Source organism: Meles meles, chromosome 13, assembly GCF_922984935.1.
Source record: "Meles meles chromosome 13, mMelMel3.1 paternal haplotype, whole genome shotgun sequence".
NCBI classification, from domain to species: Eukaryota; Metazoa; Chordata; class Mammalia; order Carnivora; family Mustelidae; genus Meles; species Meles meles.
Genome location: NC_060078.1, coordinates 65514886 through 65535906, shown reverse-complemented (window position 1 = coordinate 65535906; position 21021 = coordinate 65514886). Strand labels below are relative to the sequence as shown.

The window sequence follows — 21021 nt, the reverse complement described above, 5'->3', positions numbered from 1 at the left end:
TCCATTCATCTTCCTGAGTTTACAGGTTTGTCAGAAAGACCAGAGGCACAGATTTAGAAACTTCAGAAGAGTTATCCTGCTGGAAATAGAAATTGATGTCTCATCTTCACTTCTGAAATCCCCCTCCTGTTTTAAGACCCCACTGAGTGATGAAACAATGAAGTGCCATCATTACCAGGCTGATTCTTAAAAAAAAGGGAGCGGGGGCAGTGTTCTAAGACATCGGCGTCGTTAATGTGGGGGACTCATCAACAAGCGGTGAGGATTATGGGATTTATCACAGAAAGCTCAGATGGGACTACTCACCAGGTGCATTACACAGGCAGGGAAGGGATTACTAGATGAGTCCTGTTAGGCAGCTGCAGGACTAGATTTGTGACAGACTGTGGTAAAGGATGACCGTATTAACTGCTTTTGTTTTGGTTTCCCAAGCTACACCAGACCAGAAGGCTTGTGTCTCCCTTGATTTTTTCCTCTAGAAACCCCATGGAGGAAATACTTTTCCCATATGATTTCTCTCTTGTAGGAGTTGGCTATCTCACCTTTCACTCCACTCACCAGATTGGGGGGTGTGTGTGGGAGTGTGTGTGGGTGTGTACTTGCATCTACAAATGCTCATTTGTGTGTGTACGTTAGAATAGATTTCTGGCCATGTCGTTTTGGCTCATTAATCCTGTATTTAGGGTTTCTCCTGAAAGTGTTTCTCCATATTTCAGTTGTGAAATCTTGGTGTGGCACAGGGAAGGAGAGCATCAAATGAAAAGCTTGGCTTATGTGCCTGACAGACTTGGATTCTCTATCCCTGTTCAGCATCTCAGTGGCCAACCATCAGGCCAACCTGATGAACCTTCCTTCATCAGAATAAAGGCTTTGGTCCAAATTAAGTGTGCAGTCAGTGAGGTTATTATTGTTTGTGATTTCACCATCTTTCCCATGCCTAGACTATCCCAACCCCACTAAGCATCAGGGTCCAGTGTTGGTTCTGCACAGTTGGAAGAGAATAACTAACAGCTCCCCACAACTTGAAATTTTGCAAAGTAATTGCATACGTTCTCTTACCATCATCAAAAGTATTGGAAGAGAGAAAACATTAATATCATTGTCAGTCCTCCTACTCACCACCACCACCATCATCATTACCACCACCATCATTTTACACGGGAGAAAGGGAGGGTCAGCAAAGCAGTGACCCAGCCCAAATTACAAATCTACTCTATTCACTCTTCCTGTGGGGACAGTGCTAAACAAAACAACAACAACAAAAAGATTAGTTGCACCAGGGAAACCCATAATTTCTCCCCAGCTTACATGGTCACTGGAAGCTGATGCCTCCCATTCCGTTTTCTCTCCTCTTCTGCTTCCTCCCTCATAGTACCTGGTTAGGCTCATGCTTCCACAGGTTTCTCTCCAGGAGGGAATAGACTGTGACAGTTCACTGGTGGGAAAAGCGCTCTTGATGCTCCCCTCCCCCTCCTCCCCTCCTCTCCTCCTCCCCTTACAAGGCATTGTGAGTGAGGAGGTTGGAGATCAAGGCTTATTCCCCTTTGCATGGAATTCCTCAGGGTTCTCCACCTCTTTTCGCTCTGTCATTGTTGGCTGGGTTAGGTAGTGTAATAAACACAGACTTAAGGGATTTGGTGGTTCTATGGATGATTCATTTTTCCTAGTTTTCTGCTCAGGATTGTAAGTCTGAAAAGAGCTTCAGCAATCTTAGAGTCCTTTCAAAAGTAGGAAAGATGGATGGGGTAGGGATGGCTAGACTTTGGTGGGTTTATTTTAAGGCTATAAGAACTTATAGTAACTTGAATTTAGTTTTGTGCCAGTTTTTGGAGTTCTGTGCCTTAGGTGGGTAAGAGACAGTGTTTGGGAAGGCGCAGAGGTAACAGCATCGCATCCACTTTATATGTGGGGGAACTGGTTTGCTTTTACCTGACAGCACAGACTTGAATCGTGTTGTCATTTTACCTCTTTACTTCGTGCGTTTATCCTTTCTTTAATTTAATTATATAATAACCAATTTGAGCCCTTGCTCAAGGTTTGACTCTGTGCTTAGTGATGGGAACAGGGCAGTGAGAAGGACATAGTCTGAATTCTCAGAGATAAGCAGTATGTGTTAAGACAGGACAGATTTTCCTGTGCCTGGACTAACTTAGTCTACTCTTTCCTGAATCTCAGAGTAATAGAATATGTACAGTATTAGTATTATTTGGGCAGAAACCACACAAAAACTAGGACATCTATGCCATTTTTTGATAACCTCAATAAATATTCTTAGTTCACATCAAGTAGCATCAGCCTTTTTGTTAGTTGATGTTGTGAAAACTTCGGCTTGTATTTTATTTTACTCTAACAAAGATCCCAACACAACAAAAGTAACAAGTAAAATGCTAAAAAAATAACAGGGTTTGTCATATACTTACGTGAAAAACATAGGGATGTGATTTTAGCTACCGATTATAGCTACCGATGTTTTAAAGATTAACCATTGATTGATACAGACCCTTTTTCACGAGTGACTTTGGCATGTCATGAGATTCTGAATCAGCCTCCTATTGCAATTGGAGTGTGATTAGTAGCAGCAATTAATGTTTGTTAACAAAAATAAATTGTGGTGACATCGATAGTAGTTTTCTCAAATTAGCTTCAATAAAGGAGGCACTAGTCAGAAGGGACACAGGTCTCCCTCCATTAAGCCAAGGAAGAGCTGAGCCAGAAGGTTCCAGGAAAAGCAGGAACCATGGCAACTCTGGGGTCTGTAGTAGAAGTTGTTCAGGAACTTTATTCTAAGACCTACCACTGGTGTGATGGAAACTCTGCATCTGCATTCCACATGACTGTGCCCAGAGCAGGAGAGGCAGAAGGCTACTGATCCCCGAGTCTGGGCTGTGAGAGCTGACATTCGGAGTAAAGGTGAGTCAGACACGTGACTGATGTGCCTATTTCTTTACATCTCTGGGTCGGCCACATCCATGTATGTATACTGTTTTCCCTGTGGATCCAAGATAACCCAGCTTAGCACTCTCCAGCTATTACACAGGCAACTAGGGTGCCAGTTATCCCATATTCAAACCAGGAAAAAGCCAAAGTCTCAACCACAGGCCGCCTCCAAATGCTAGGAGTTCAAGGAAGCCCCGTAAAGCAGCTTGTCCACCACTGAGTTTCCTAGGTGATGCGCTTGCCTCTCTAATGTTTATCTCAATCTTGTCTCAGAGTTCTGAGACTCATGGATCAAGAGGTGAATTTGACTATTACCAGTGCAATCTGTGTACAGTATTTGGGCAAGAGAGTGGGGAACAAAACAAAAATCTAACCATTTAAGAAAAAGAAGTAAGAAATTCAGTGAGTGAGTCAGTTACCTGAACCGTTAAACTGAGAAACTCTAGGAACCAAAAGAGAAGGAGGTAGAGGCTATCAAGGGCTATCAGGAAGATTTCTGCAGACAGCAGTCTCTCACTAATATTTATCTTTCTCCTCCTCTGCTCTTCGTTTTATTTTTGCCATGTCTTCATGATAAATGAAATGTTTATTTTTCAAACATTTGACTCCTCGGTGGCCTGGCCTGTATAAGGTTCTAGTAATCTTCCCCTTCATATTTTTTACTTGCCATCATCTTCATTATCACTACTGCTCTGTACTGAACACCCCCCAGGCTCCAGGAATTAGGCTTGATATGTGGCTATATAGTTATATGTATAGTTATATAATATAGTTTTATATATATATATATACATATATATTATTCCCTTTTTATAACAATTTAAAAGATCATTAATATTCAGAGAAAATTTAATGGCTATTCAGATACATGAAACATTTGCCTGATACTATAGCTAGAAAGTAATGGAACCAATCTACATAAGTCTTTCAGGATCATTCCATCATACTGTGTTGCCTTTGATTTTTGCAATAAAAATATTTTTCTCCAGGAAAACTGAGCATATGGAACAAGGATGTTGCTGCTTATTAAAACCAGACTGGCTAGTGCCGCTACGGAGTCCCATATTCTTTAGGGGGAAAAGGAGGGTAGGGGCTATTCTAAACCCATTGATAATGGTCCAGATTTGAAGATCCAGCCAACCACAGTTGCAGGTTAAGTGCACTGGGCTTCTTATATTTTATAGAGGACAATGATTTGTCATTACCAAGGACAAGACTAAGATTTGAAAGTACAAGAGAAGAAGCCATAGAGGAATAAAAATGAAATCTAATTTCGAGACTCTCAGTTTGTGCTCTTCCGCTTACTGGTATTATTTTCTCAGGGGACTTAAATAGCATGACCCGCTAGCCGTGCTCAATTTCCTCCATGCGGGTAGGTCACTTAAACGACCCCAGAACATGTTATTTCAATAGTTTTATTGTTTTACTGTGAGAAACAAACAAAAAAAAACCCAAGAGATTCTTTAGTGCCTCAACTACACAGTTACAGGTGACAAAGTCAAAATATTGAATCCAGACCTATCCGATTCCTAATTCATGGTCTTCCCCCTCTGATGTACGATTTCTAATTTGATAAATTTATTTGAAGAGATAAAAATTCTAGGATAAAAATTCAGAATACCTCAACATTTTAAGCTATTCCATATTAACTTCTCTGAGCTATCAAAAACTGTAGTCTCTTAACGAGTTTAGAAACCCCTCAGCCACTCCCCCCAAAATAATCCTCCTGTGTTATTAAATACGTCATCTGCTCACATTGGAGTCTTGAGAGTGGATTAATTTTTCATCTGTATATTCACATCTTGGACTTTTTGTGGTGTTGGCTGGGTTTTGCTACAATACACAATGGATTAGGACTTCTGTGTGAATTGTGAAGCTATTAAGTGATTATATGTCTCTAGAAAGCAATGAGCCCTCTAGGTATTGTGCTTCTATGAGATTACTCAGATGCTTCTCCGGTGCCTGAATTCTCTTCACCGTGAAAGCAAGCTTTGAAAATTCTTATTTTGACAGCATCTGTGGAAGTGCTTTAAACCCCAAGTCACTTCCAGGCTTTGAACTTCTTTATTCAGTCACATTCTTCTTTGGAACAATACAGCTTAGAAATTTGTTTGGTAATGGGGAAAAGGCCTTGGTTTGTTTTATTGTCAAATTCCAATTGCTTTGTGAGTGATTGTAAAATGTAGAGCTAGTGTCTGTACTGCAATTGCCTCGGCATAAATACAAAATGCTCATTGTCAACTCCTCCTGAGAAAAACATTGTATCGCTGTTAGAAAGGATTGTGCTCCTGCTTCTCCAATGTGCAGCCAAGTAGGATCTTTTAGATCTATCTTCAGCACGTGACGTGCATTTGGGTGTCTCCAAACTTCTGTATTCTCTGGGTTGGGAAGTGGAGCAGATGCCCTCTGGGACTTGATTTACTTGCCCTCTTTCCCTTCAAAAGAGCCCCTGGCATTTTTTTTTATTCACCCACATTTCCCCGCGGTCACATTATGTTGTCCTTACTGTAGTCTCTAATTAGAATGCTATTTGATAGTAAATAAATTATTTAAGAGTTTAATAAAATAAAACATGGCATGAATTGTCCATAAAGGACAAACTGCAAAATGAGCTTTAATCATGTTTCTGTGTTTTGGGAGTAAATTTTCCCATTTATTTGCAGAAGACAAACCATTAAACTCTGCGTAATAAGTCACTCTAATTTGAGGAGACCCATGTTGGGTCAGCTCAGATGTGGTATGTTCTGGCCAGCTTTTGTTTGTTTTTGTGTTTAAATGGGATTACCTAGGGAAAAATGAGGTTTTCCTAAAATTCAGACAATGTGGTTTTCAGAGTTATCTAAGATATGATAATTAAGAAAAGCCCAGAGTCAAGCAACCTTGAGTAACATCTCTATCTCTATCTCTGTCTTTGCTCAAATGTGAATGAGCTAAAGGAATCTCCTCTTGAGTCTCTAATATTTTAAATATCTGAAACCTGAGGTCTCCCCAATAAAAAAGCAGCTTTGAGGGCTTCATGCTTCTCTAACCTCCCATGAAAACCTGATTCTGGTATTGAGAGATGAGCACACAGATTCAGAAGCTGAGATTTTGAAAATCAGTAAGGCCTTGGGTTTATGGGAGGTAGATCATCAATGCTTTAATAAACTTGTAATCAGGATCTCGTGAGCCGTGGACACAACATTTTTCAGGAAATGGAATAGATTAGAGCCCGAGGTAATTTTGGAAGCTGCATTCTTTTTAGACCAATTCACAATATCTTTTCAATAATTTGTCTTTGTGGTTTCATAGCATTTACTTGGTCTCATTATGGGGCAGGAAGTTTGTTGAGAAATACGTCAAAGAATGCTTTATTACACTTCTATTTATTTTTTAGATTAAGAAGCCAAAGAATGCATTTGATTATCTTGCATTTGTAGCTCTGTTGTGGACTGGTACTGACCATTAATGGATGAAATGACATTTCAGTTTTCCCAGTCCACTTTTTTTACACCAGAAAATTCAGTGTAATATTTTCATTCTCCCTGCACCCCGCCCCGCTCCTCTTTCTCCATATCTGTATGTGCATACACACACTGACATCTGTGCTCATTATACAAACTATGGCTTAAGTGCAGATTTGGCTTCTGACAATAAAAAAAGTAATAAAAATAGAGTTCTTGTTCATTTACAACCTTTCTTCCCCCCCCACCCCACCACTGTAGAAATTCACATTAGCGTTAGGAATACCTAACGTTTTAAAATATGTACACTTTTAAAAGTACCTGTACCTAGAATATGGGAGAATATATCATATTCATCTTGTCCTGGGTGAATATCCAACACCTTTCCTTACAGTAAGCCCTCAAATAGCAGAACAAAGGCCACATGCTGGAGTGCTAGAGTCACATCCAAACCCTTAATAGGATCCTTTTGCAGTCAGAATCTCAATGGAATGCCAGGGGTTGCCCTAATTCCTACCACTGTTCCCAGAAAGAGGCCCATTTAGCCTCTTTGCCATGAAGATGTAGATCCCTTGTCCAGAGAAGAAAGGCTTTCATTTAACGCAGTTGTGACTCATTTTGAAACATAAGGATGGGTTAGGAATCTTCTAAAAATGTGTCCCATTTCCTAGAATTGAGGAGGTAATTGGTTTGAAGGAATACTCAGATTCACAAAATGGTTATGAGCACTCCTAAGCGTTCTGAGAGTGAGGATTAAAACATTAAGAAAGTATGACCCATGACACTCTTGTATTTTAAATGCCTGGGTCTCGGGCAAGAAGGGTGTTAATTAAAAAGCATGTGAAATGGGATTGGAATAATAATATGAGAAAAAATAAAACTGACAATTGAAATAAAATCATTTGAAAGTCTAATGGAAAAAAATGAAACAAAACCAGCAGTCTGTTTTGAAATGTATGTTATAAGATTAACAGTCCTCCAAGATTTTATGTCATAGAATGTTGCTTTAGATTTAAATATTCTCCTCTTCAGATATGCTCACCAAAATTCCAAGTCCCCTTAGTGGGAATGAGCATTTCCTTTAAAATTTTACTTTGAAATATTTAAGTATCTCACTCCCCTAGATACCTTCTCACATCAGAAAATCCAGCTTTTAGATTTTTTAAGGATCTTATTTATTTAAGAACCTACTCCCTTATGTAGTAAACAACATCTGCACCTTTGAACAGAATTGTACCTAAAATGAGAAAGAAGAAAAATGTCCATGTAAGAAATGTTTACAAGGTAAAAATAATAATAATAAGTTAATTAAAATAAGCTCTTTTTAAAAGAGTAGTGAAAGTGAAGTTTCAAGCATTTGAGGCCATTTCAATGCTCCCTCAGAGCCCCTGAGGGCAAATGAGGCTCTGTTCAGACAGCTGGGAAACCGGACTTTGACAACAGGAAAATCTTTGCTCTGAGAGTTTCTCGAAGTGCAGGTGTGATTAAAAAACAAACAAAGCCTGAAATTAAAATGAGAGAAAACTGCAATTTCACAACAAATTGGACAATTTAGAAATTGCACTGTTGCTTCAAACACGCCAAATGGGAAAATGCTGTTGTCTCTTTGTGGGATCTCTTCTTATCCGTTTTAAACCGAGTTTTTTCTGCACCAACATGGAAACAAGACCAGGTGTATTTGTTGTGAGTTGAAAGACTGAGAGGATTTTTGCTAGTGCTGTCCTCTTGGTCCAGGTCGTTTACGGCGGTGTTTCACTTTGTGAGCTCTTTACTGGGTTTTCTGGGTCATGTTTGTCACCCGTGAGATGGATCGCCATAGAAGAGGCCAGTGATGGTTGCATAGGTCTTGGTTTTTGTTGATGTTCTTCCTATTGTCTCATGTTCATCTGCTGTTCTTCCCATCATGTTTTTCCCTCCCCCTTTCTCTTTGTGTCTTTATATATTCACTAGGTCTAAAACTCCGCTAATCTAGAAATGGACTAAGTGATAGTCATGAGGAGGCAATGCATAACATGTGATTAACTTCTCTCTGACCGCGGTTGGATGCAATTGTTACAGAAGGCAAAGAGAGAAGAAAGCATTGAGAGAAATAGCTGTTCAAGTCTTTCATCCGCCAGCGGCAGACTGGGCAGTGGGGTACCCAAGAACAGCTCTCACAATGGCAAACCTTGTGGGTCAACACTACAGTGGTTTGATACAGTGGTAGGCATGTCCCCGAATTCACATTCTGTTCCCATCATATATGCAAAGCAATCAAGTCAACTTTCTATTCCAATGACTTAGACAAGGTTCCTTGTGAAGAAACATAAGCTGCTTTCAACTTAGGTGATTTTATTGGGGGTCAGACTGTGACTCAGTGAGCTGGGACTTATTCCAGGAAATGTTTTCTTACTTTAGTATGATCCCCTGAGTAGTAAAGTTATGGTAAGATTAGACTTGTGTAGCAGAGAAAAGGAATGATTGATGAGATGGCTTAGCAACGTGCTTAGCGGTACAGGTTCTAGAATCAGAAAGACTTTGAATCGTGTCTAGAGTACTTCCTAGCTTTGTGATCAGGTTGACGGAACTCTCCAAACCCCTGTGGCTTCATTTATTGAATGAGAATATTGATACTACTTCATAAGATTGTAAGACTAAAAATGAGATGAAAAATGTAATGTGCTTATCACACTGTCTCCTAAGGAGGAATTAGCTGCAATCATGAAAGATGGACCGGAGAAATGAAGAGAAGCCTCTCAGTGCCTATTAGCACCCTGGGGACCAACAATGCCTTTGAATTTTCTGTAAGATTCTATTTTAAATGTGATATTTTTTCAGCCATTGAGATCAGTCAGTTCCTTCATGTTATGGTTGATCTAATAGATTGTGTATTAATTTTACTGTTTTAATAATCAAGTTTTAAGAATGACTAAAGAAACTTGTTAGAATTTGCCTTTCTATTTATTATAGTAGAGGGGTGAGTTTTAGGCTTTGCATACAAAGCACTTCTAATGGAAGTGTAGTCATTTCTTAACATTTTGATTCTAGGGCTGCCAAAAGTCCTTCAGGTGCAAAGCTCTTTAGAAAATGATGCACTGTTGCATTAGAGACAATCTTATATCAGTATGTTGTTACTAAGACACAGGGACTTGAAGAAAGGGTTGTGGGTAGACGCTCAAAGAGTACATGGATTTTTTGATCTAAGGAAGCAAGTTGTCTTTAAATTGGAGGCATTATGAGTGTTTAGAATCCCTTCTGGCTAATGCTGGAATGACATGGGTTTAAGGGAGATCATCTCGTTTTATGAGTTGCCTGTGGATCGCAGAAGGTAGGGAGAGATTTAGTGCCGGGGAACCTCAGAGAAAGCTCTTACTTGGCAAAGGGAAGACGGCACGCTGAAAAATAACATTATTGTTTAGTGTCAGCCACTCAAAAAACAAAAAACAAAAACCATGGGGTTTTGTCATTCATTGGAAGACTTTGAGGGTACAAATAAAATACATTAGAAGCAGGTTGTTCAAAATGATTCTAAAAATGGAAAAGAACCCAAATGTTTATTGCGGCAATTATATTGCTGGGAAACATGGTCTTTATGACCAGAGTGTTTGTTATATATTCACTTGGGTCTCTGAGGAATTTCAGGCTGGTGAGAATTATTTGGATTGAGTGAGCATAATTATGTTACAATTTGAAAACTAAATCTCTCTTTGTTTTTATCGTACATTTTATTTTATTAATCTTTTAGATGGTAAGTAGCTCATGGGGAAAATTGTTAGCCAGCCAATGGTAGACACTGGGGTCCATCCAAGGTACCTTCGTTATTGGCTAGTAAATCCAAGTTTTGTGACAACTTGGAGTTCTCCCCTTGGCAATGTTTGTGTGGCATCTGTGCTGACTTCCAGCGAATTGTCATTCCACCAAGGATGCTAGTCGGATGGAATGCGTTTCTCACATAGGACCTTCCTGGTTTGTTTGTAGAGAATCTTTTGCCTCAATTTTTTATTATCCACTTTTCCAGAATCGGGGGGCAAAATTTCTTGGCGTCTAGCATTCTTTTTCTTTTTTGGCATCTAGCAATCTTTCTCTTCCCTTACTCTTTGCTTTACACTGAAAAACGGAGAGAAAACAAAACAAAACAAAAACCTTTAGTAATGGTGGCTGTTGGAACAATTGATGATTGTTCACTTCTTTGGGATTTCCTTCAGGATTAAGTGATAAAAACACATGAAGCATCAAAGCCAACCTTTTACTCTAGCCAATGTTATAGAATGTGGCTACTTAGAAGATATGTAGTTCTTAGTGACTTGACACCAGTGACCTAATTCCAGATTGACTCTGTGTTGGCATACCTAGGGAGCTCATCCAAAGAATGATGAAAAATTTTTATGTAGTGAGAGGTATTATCTGCTTAAGAGTATTTCCTTATGATCGCATCATCATCTATATTACCAATTAACTTCTTGAGAGGCTTTTATGTATTTCAAGGGAAATACAGTATAATAAAATGTGGCAGTTGGGCTCAATGAATTTAAGGTTTGTTGTTGAGAATACTTTACATAAATGCCACCAGTGTGAATCAATGAATGATCTTATTATTGTTTGGTGCTTAATTATGAGATGTGGGATGTTATTGCTTTGGAAGCTCAGAAGAGAGAAATGTTGGGTCTTCATTCTCAGTGGTGGTCTTGGAAGAATGACCAAGAACAAAGGTTTAGGTAATTCAACTGTGAAGTGTCTCCCAAACACAGTTTGTGAAGAAAAATGTAGACAGCAGCTTGAGCATGATTGGGTGCTGGGGGGATCCTTGGGGCCTGGGTTGAATGGAAGAGGTGTGTCCAGACCAAAGGCATTCATTATGTTTGGAATTGTTTTCATTGCCAGAGAACTCTTTAGTCTGAGATTTGGGCATGACTGCTAGGTAGAAAGAGTTCACATGCAAAGTCCCTAACCCCACAATTCAGTGTCAGACACAGGTTCCCCTCCCTTTCTTGCTTCTAATTTGGTTTTGAATTATCTGCAGGCTGAGCTAGAGTTCATTTGAATTGAATGAGTTTGTTTTGTTTTGCTTTGTTCATTTTGTTTTGTTTTGTTTTTAATCCCAAACACTTCTACTATTCCAGGGCGGGATCCCTTTTTTCTGGCTGTAAGTTATCTATAGCAGTGTGGGCTTCTTGTAAGAAAGGTGAAAATTATTGTTACACTGGAAGACTTTGTCTGTAGGATTAATGAAATAGAACCACAGTCCCAAACATTTTACAATAGTATTTAATGTATATCAACTAGAAAGGACATTTCAAAAGTAATATTGGGCTTCCACTAAGTTTTTCTAATTCGCCTTTACTCACGTAACACTGTATATTGATTTTAAGTGATCTAGGAATAGCAGTTACATTGAACAGATGGGAACCATAAGTTTCCCAGACATTAGGTGGTGGTTTGGAATTGCAAAATCAGTGAAAATGAGTTTCCTGATGTCCCAAATTCTCACCCTACTTCACTTCCTAAATGTTTCCTTCTCCCCTAATTGATGTACTCTCATCTAAACCTCTTCCTTTCCTCTTGTTAAAGGTTGCAGGTAGAGAGCAGATTGTCATTTTCTAGAGTCATCGAGGCCTCGTGGGTGAAAGGGAAAACTCTGGGGTCAGAGATCCGGGTTTGAGACCTAGCGCTGTGTTACGCAGCAGTGTGGCCTGGACCCACTAATTCTTTTGTGTTTTGGTTCTCTCAAGCATAAAACAGATATGATAGTGGTAGCTAACTAATAGATTATTGTGAGAATTAAGATATGGCACTTAAAATGCTTAATACAATGCTTACATTTTATTTTATTTTAAAGATTTTATTTATTTATTTAACAGAGATCACAAGTAGGCAGAGAGGCAGGCAAAGAGAGAGGGGGAAATAGGCTCCCTGCTGAGCAGAGAGCCTGATGTGGGGCTCGATCCCAGGACCCTGAGATCATGACCTGATCCGAAGGCAGAGGCTTAACCCACTGAGCCACCCAGGCACCCAAATGCTTACATTTTAACAAATATTCAATCAACTTCGGTTATTAGTAAATGACTACATAAAATGAAGATCTCTATGTATGTTTTCCCAAGTTTTATCCTATACTTCTTTTCATATAAGTATCCAGAAGGTACCACGGTAAAATCATGCCTGCTATTTTACAATAACTAGTGATAGATAAGTTGTAACAGTTTATAAGAATGGTAAGATTTTAAAGTTATACACTTTTTAAACATTTGAGACTGAATTTAGAATTTATACGACAGGTAACATTCATTATGCCACCTAATTTGAGCTAAAATTTTTTTTTATAAAAATTGTATTCAGTTTTGAGAATGTGATTACTTAATTGTTTAAGTATTTTTAAAAAAACTGGAAACACTGCTAAACCACAGGCAAGAGCACAGAGACCATAGAGGGAAAAAGTAATAAAACATCAGAGGGGGAAAAATGAACCAGGAACACATCATACCCTAAGTCATTGGAGATTAAAAGTCTGAGGGAAGAAAAGCATGATTAGGAATGAAAAAAAATAAGGCAAATCCCTCCAAGGTAGAGTTATTAGAAGAAACAGATGCATGTAATCAACAAGCTGCTTTCATCTTGAAAAAGCAAAACAGATAAAGGGCTTGTCAAATGCAAGACTTACAGTACAAGACTTTTCACAGAGGAGCTAAATATATTGAATAAACACACTAACCTCTCTCATGATGCAGATCTTTCCTTCAGACCAATGTCCCAGATACCTACTTATTATGAGAAATGGTTCCAGGATTATGAGTAGAATAACAACTACCCCAGTGAGAACAATCAGAAAAATAAACTCCGGGGGCGCCTGGGTGGCTCAGTGGGTTAAGCCGCTGCCTTCAGCTCAGGTCATGATCTCAGGGTCCTGGGATCGAGTCCCACATCGGGCTCTCTGCTCAGCAGGGAGCCTGCTTCCCTCTCTCTCTCTCTCTCTCTGCCTGCCTCTCTATCTGCTTGTGATCTCTCTCTGTCAAATAAATAAATAAAATATTTAAAAAAAAGAAAAAAAGAAAAATAAACTCTGGGGAACACCGAACAGAGTCCTCCTTACCATGGTCTTCACCTCAGCGGGAACCAAAATAAAATATTGACCCTTGGTTCCTTACAAATAGGTAGCTTTATGGTGCTTTCTCGAAAGTTCCATCACTGGGCTCATTAAGGGTTGGCTCAGAAAAAGAAAGTGAATTGTGCTCAGATTTGAACCAAGGGAATAAACAACTTGCCTTTATATATTATTAATTATTGGCAAATATTTGTCAGATGAATGAATTAGACCTTGTTCAAACATTGGTGATATGCTGGGCGCTACTCGTTTGAAACTCACTGGGGTACTGGCCTTGTTGTTTAGAAGAGATTGCTACAAGGAATGTCAATGTTAGAGGATATTAATATGTGTTAACAAAAGTGTTAAAAAGGCTTCCCTAATCAAATATGCTGGCTGATGCAATATTAAGTAGATTTCTTCACTGTAGGACTTCAGAGACTTTAATATCCTGGTGTATTATGAATCACCAAGATTTCTTATTTCACTACAGCCTGAGTTTTTCAGAGCATATCACAGTCCTGGTGTTCTGCTAAACTCAGGTGGAAAACCTAACAACATGCATTGATATTATGTATCAATTATGTGTCTCCAATTTGTGGCAGCCCTCAGAAGCCCACGGTCTGAGAGAATTTTAATTTTGTCCCAGTTAGTATTTGAGTCTCAGGCACTGTCCAGAAAGTCATTTAGTTAATCAGTGAGTCCACTGTTTTCTAGATCCTTAATTTTTCTTCCTGGTGGTGTCTCCCTTTTGAAGTAATAAAGCTTTGTTTCTTTATGAAAAAAAGGGGGGGCATCAGAAGAAAGTCAGCTGATATGGCTGGGGACAATGATAAAATGAATGTGAAGCTAAGAAATCTTAGCCAGAAAACAGAAACTGCTAAGACAGTTTTAAGGGGTGAAAACCTGAATTCAGCTGTGGCCATTCTTGATAGGAACACATCCAACAGGTAATCTGTATGGGAGCAAGAATGATTCAAGAACAGATTTCACTAAGTTCTCCAGCTAGGTCAGAAGTTGCTCTGTATACAATGAAAAGAACTTTACTGAAAGGTAAAAATCTAGATTATTTGTGTATAAAGCTGTGTATAGGAAGGATGTGACTTTAGAGACATGAATGGAGGAATTCCAGGGTCTGGAGACATGTTCTGTGTTCATGAACTTGGAGATTTCCAGCAATCTTCATGATTGATCATGTGAATATTAATCTCCCTTCTGTGTGGTGATAATGTTTACCCAGTTCTCTGTACCAAGAACATTTACTCTAAAGAAGGTATTGACTCCACTTTGCAGATGAGTAACCGAGGTCCAGAGATCAAGACACCTCATCACATAAGACTGGAGGTTTAAGACAAAGCTCACCACTTCCATACAATGCTGTACCATCCTGCTTTCTAATAAGGAAGTGGCTTCTTCAGTTGGGATTAATTGAGGAGTCACCATTACTGGTTTGTGGTATCAGAACCTCAAGCCATCTATTTTAACATATAAAATTTAACATATTCTATTAGTTATGAAGTTGAACTGTCCAGTTGATAGAATATCGAGTGATTATTTTGAAGATTCATTCCAGGTGAATGTACTTAAGAGGACTGATTTTTACAGATATTTACTATCCCATTTTTGGATATTTATGCCTTGACTATCTACTGCCTAACAGTCAATACTCAATAAATGTGACTACCATTATCAATGACAACCGTTCTAGAACGTATCTTATTGAAGAGATCCCTGAGTCCAATTAAATGTCATCTGCTCCATCCCATCTTCCCTGGTGCCCCAACTTAGAAGATATTTTTCCAGTCACTATGTGTCCAAAATGCTGTATGACATTTTGCATTTCCTTGCTGTCATTATGAGAGGAATTAGGGCCCAGGAGAGCACAAAGGATTTGGAGTCAGTATTCCTAGTATAAAATGCCGCTTCCACCATTAATGGGCAATGTTACTTGAGCAAAACAGCTTAAACCTCCTGCATTTCAGTTTCCTTATCTCTAAAATTGGAGATACTAAGAATATCTGCCTTGTGAGGTGTGTGAGTGTGTTAGTATGTGATCAGCACTTTCAATGGTGGCTGGCAAGGGTTGGTACTTAACAAATGGTGGTTGCTATTGAATTCATGTCCTTACTCTCCCATTGGATTGTAAGCTCCTGGAATGGTCATTCATCCCTGTCTGCATAGTATGCACTGGATAAATATTTTTTTACCGAATAAATGTGCCGAGTGAATGCCTATGGAGATTTTTTTCCTAACGGTTTTGCTGTGGGTTTCGTGTATTTCTAAAGAACTGGAAACGTCAGGTGAAAGCTCCTCGGAAAATTAGTTGCATCTCTTTACCCTGTTTTTCATGGCCTTTCCACCTTGGCTGATCCCATCTCTCCAAATCTTTTCCTCTGTTTAAAGCAGTCTCCTTAGGGAAGAATTATATAAGGATATCTGTGCTACATGTAATTGAAGCAGTAGCTCATTGTAATTAAAAGTAATTGGGACCACAGAGTGAATGGGCTTTAGAAGGAGCACAGCAGGCATCCACTAGACAGAGTGTCCTGGTGCTCTCCTAGCCCACTGAACTCTAGTAACCCTGCAGCCCTGGGGCACAATGGGCCTTTGTGTCAGTGCCACTGAACAGCACGGAGTGCCCTTCTGGGAAGTGGCCTTTGAAAGACAGAGAGGTCTGGTGTGTCTCTTGTGGACTTTGGGTAGTAGTGTAGATAGAGTAGCTAAGAGTGTAGTGTTGAGGGTCATGTCCGCACGGGGCTTCTGGGCAATTACTCAAACTTTCCTAGTCTTGGTAGTTCCTTTTTGTTATTGCTGTTATGTTTTCTTTTGCTTTGAGTATTATATTAGGTCTCTAGAATTGGTCCAAATAATGCATGTGCTCTCATTTTCTTTCTCTTTCTTTTTAAAGATTTTACTTACTCATTTGTGTATGTTTGTGTGTGTGTGAGGGGGAACAGAGAGAGCGCTGGGGGGAGGAGCAGAGGGAGAGGGATGATCCCACTCCACGCTGAGTGTGGAGCTTGACACAGGGCTCGATCTCACAACCCCGAGATCATGACCTGAGCCGAAATCAGGAGTCTGAGGGCTAAGCGACCGAGCCACCCACGCATCCCTCATCTTCCCTCTCTTTTTTTATACAATATTAAGTGCTCATTCTTTTTTCTCTTCTTATACATATATCTATGTATGTAATGCTTGTGTCTATGTTATATATATTATTAGATCTGTATATATATGTACATACATGTGTCTATATTATATATACTATTAATATACATATGTAAGAGAGAAAGAAGCTCATGTTATAGGGATGAAATGAAATAGTACACGTTAACTAAATCATACTCTGGCATTTGTTGACGCTCAGTGCATGCTGTAGTGCGACTGGCCTTTGAAGGCATCTGTATGGGTTAGGTAGATAGAAACTTATTTAATTGGATGATTTGAAAGTGAAACAGTCTGGAGGCTCTCAGTGGTAGAACGTGGCTTGCCTGGTATTATTACTGGCTCCAAAACCACCCCTAGGTACTCCATGGGGTGTGGACAGGAGAAACAGGACCACGGCTAAGGACCCTTCTTTTCCTGGGTCTCTGTGTTCGCCTCCGCCCATAGAGGGCGCTAGAGCAAAGCGACGGTGGGAAGGGAGATCAGCTCCTTCCCTGCCTTTGGTTCCCTGTCTTCCGGTTAGCATGAGCATCTCCTAGCCATGCCCTCACCTGAGCAGAGGAGTGCCTGCCTTCCTGCAGCTGCAGCCGAACCCAGTTCAAGTTTTGCCAGCACTTGAAGAACCAACCTCCTGGTATCCCTCAGAGACACCCCACGAGCCAAGCTGCACCCGCTTCTCTCAGGTATGAGTTTCTGAGTTTTGGCAATTCTGGCCTCTTTCCCATCCCCCTCCCCGCACTGCCATCCTCTCCCCGCCCCCCGCCAGCTTTCTGCAGTTAATCACCTCGTGATACCTTTAGATTCCCTTTAGCTGTGATCAGTTACTTAGTTAGTAGTTTTATACCTAGCTCACAGATCTTCATTTGTGTTTCTGCCTGTCCATATAAGTGATGTGGTTTCTGCCTGGTGTGGGGGCTGCCACGTGGTTCAGGGCACCTGTGTGGGCAGTGCCGGAGTGAGGCCAGTTGGCAGATGCCAGCTAGGTGGTGGCTTGCTAAATGCTGTAGAGTTTTTAGAGCCAAAGAAGTATACCAGTCTGGAGGGACAGTCCTCCAGGGATGTGGTGGCCACCTAAATGAAGAAGTCTCACTTTCCCATGGAACCTTAATGGCAGAGGATGTTCTCTGCCCACAGGTGCAATGACCCACCCTAAGGCGGGTGTCCCTGTGAAGCTTCATAGGCTGCAGGGGATTCACATAATCTCTTGCAGTGGTGTGCAGACCTGAGCGCATGAAAGTGCATGACACTTTTCAATGGGGAGGCTTTTCAGTAGGTTTTTCACGGAGCCCTGACCCATAAAAACTTAAACACAGTTGCAATGGAGTTATTTGGAAGGAAAATATAGATGGCTTTTTAAAAAAGCCTTTAGAATTATTTTGGGAATGGACATAAATAAAAATAACTACATAAAAAAAAAAATCTAGCAGGATATTTCCTGCCCTTGAGGCTGATGTTGGGAAGAGCAACTCCTCTTCCCTGCCAAGGTCCATGTTCCCTCTTTTGGCAGCATGATTCTGAGGCAGATGGGCTGTGTTTCCAACCTGTGCTGGTCATTCCAGCATGCCCGACCTCAGACTGGATAGAGCCAAAACAAATGTTTACATTTTGCATCTTTTGCATTATTCACTGTTAACATTTAGTAGTTGCCAAGTGGGGGAAAAAAAACAACTTTCTGGTGATTTGACTCAGGTCAATAGCAAGCCTCATTTATGAGTTTTTTTTTTTTTTTAATATCTCCTCTTGAAATGATCAGTGGAAGATTTATATTACTCTCCTTATATAACATATAGTCACAAGATAAATGTATGTATATAAACATATTCATATATAAACATATATATGAATTAGATTCTCCAAAATATTCACTGTCATCATTAAATAAGTAATAATGATTTTGGGGGGGTTTCTTGTTTTGAGAATTTTCCAACGATCCATGCAATCATTAAAAACCATGTATTATTTTTCTGTTACTCATGCCTTATGAGAGTTGGTAGAGTGGATTAAAAAAGGAGACATTTCAAAAAAATGTTGAGGGGAAAGTACATTGTCTTTCTTGAGACTGATTTTGTATCCACCATATCCGAGCACAGTAGGAAGCCTAGGAAAAGAAGTTTTAATGGAGGATAAGTACTCAAAACTGAGTTTTAAATTCTGCAGTTCTGTTTTCTTACTTTTCATTAATTCTTATTCTCTCAGAGTAAAGGAAGAGGCAGTTATGTGGAAGTGCAAAATGGTGCAGCTGCTAGAAAAGAGTCTGTCAATTCTTCAAAGCGTGTAGACCTACCATATGACCCAGCAATTCTACTCCTAGATATAGGCCCAAGAGAATAATCACAGGCAAGAAAATGTACATGAATGTTCATAACAGTGTTATTCCTACTAGCCAAAATGTGGAAATAATCCAAGTGTCAATCAGCTGATGAATGAATAAAGAAAATATAGTCAATCCATATTCTGGAATATTACTCAGCTGTAAAAAGGAATAAAGTACTAATAACATGCTCCAACAGAGACGAACCCTAAATCATGCTAAGTGAAAGAACCCAGACACAAAAGGTTATCTACTATACAATTTTATTTATATGAAATCTCTAGAATAGACTGTCCCATAGAGAATAGAAACAAAATAAATCAGCAGCTTGGGGAGAGGAGAAAGGAATGAGTTACGAGGCATATGGGGTTTCTTTTGGAGCGGTGAAAGTGTTCTGGAATTAGGTAGTGGTGATAACTGCGCATCTCTGAGAATATACTAAAACCCACTGATTTGCATGATTTAAAAAGATGAATTTCAGGGTTTGTGAATTATATCTCATTAAACAAATGGAAAAGAATTGATAAAAATTAATCTTTTGCATTGAAAGAATCACTTCATCAGACATTGTTTGAAGTGTGTACTCCTTCCTCTTTCAAAGAAAGGCTGCTTAATTTGCCTGATTCAAAAGAGCTTTTTAGGGACAGGCTCATGATTTTTAAAATTTAATTTTTTTAAAATTTAATCTTCAGTGGATTCTGGAAATACGAAAGTGTTAGAGATGCAGATGGGGTCAGTCTGTGTATCCTGTGGTGCTGGGAACGCATTCCCTTCCCCAGGTGGGATCCGTCCTTGCTCACACTGGCGGATCCCCTCAGTGGCACAGCTTTAGCTCCTCTGGAGGAGCTTTTTCCTCAGTAGCTACACCTCCAGTGTCAAACCGAAGTCAGGGATGCTCTTTAGATTGAGAGCTGAGTTTGTAATCAGAAAAACAGATGAGAGAAACAGCAGCAATAAGAAAATAGCAAGTTTGTACCTTAGGAGCCATTGGGAATCTGCCCACAGTACGTTCTCTCACCAGCGAGGTCTCATATATAATCAGTTATTAGTGTACTTCGATAATGCCCACTCACTCTCCCCCATCTCCCAAGAGCATAGTGAACTAGGGAGAAAACAGACAAACTCCCCAAAAGTCAACACTGTGAAACCTCAAGCTTTAGAGTCAGACTGATTTGTGCCTAAATTAATGATGGTTCAAATATGTACTAGTTACCCGACCTGTAGAAAAAAACACGAACTACATTTGTATCTTGGTAGTATTTTGAGGAATTAAACTATTGGCTCTTGTACTGTTTCACCAAATTCAAGCCGGTCGCGTCCTTGCTGCTCAATTGCCTGGTGAGGAAATTGGTTGGAAAAACGGTAAATGTGCTTTACAGATATTCCAGGCCTTTCTTTCCAAAAGCCCAAGCCCAGAGTAGACTCGGGGTTTGTGGTAACAGGTTTCTCCAGAGCAAGTTAGAAAGAAATTCCTCCACGCTAGGAAGGGGAGGCGGATTAAAGTGACCGAAAAGCTAGGCAGTCCTTGTGTTGTTTCTCAGCAATACCATTATGATGGAGGCAGGACCCTGGAGAGGAAATGAGAGATGGTTCTTAAGAAAGCTAACAAAGTTATTCTGCACCTTGCTTACCATGGAGGCAGCAAAAAGCTGGCTTTTCTTCTTTTTTCTTCCTTTTTTTCTGCTGACAGTTTTGTGGGATAAGGCCTTAGAATCATCACCGTTAGCATCGTCATCATAGCCGACGGTGAGGGTAGTGCTCAAAGTGTGCCAGACATTTCTAAGCACTTTGCACATATTGCTTTATTTAATCCTTACAACAACTCTACGAAATAGGTTCTCTTTATTAACTTCTTTTTACAAATGAAGAAACTGAGTGAGAACCACAAAGCTAGAGTGAGTTGTCCTGGGTAACACAGCTAATAATGGAAAGAATAGGCGTTTGAACCCAGTCTGATTCTGGTGGCTTTTAGGCACCATGTTACACGCCTCTCGTAATGATGAATTAAATCTTGTATAAAATAAGGGAACTGATAGTTCCTAAAAAGGTGTATGTATGGACTGGTTTCACACCTCCTGTGACTGAAAAGCACACGACATTGTATATAT

At 39.8% G+C, this 21021-nt stretch overlaps 1 protein-coding gene across 6 annotated transcripts in view; it reads left to right on the top strand.

Moving 5' to 3' along the window:
- SORCS1 (sortilin related VPS10 domain containing receptor 1) overlaps positions 1 to 21021 on the top strand; it is a 513368-nt gene that overhangs the window by 75399 nt on the left and 416948 nt on the right. The gene's annotated exons all lie outside the window — the stretch shown is intronic.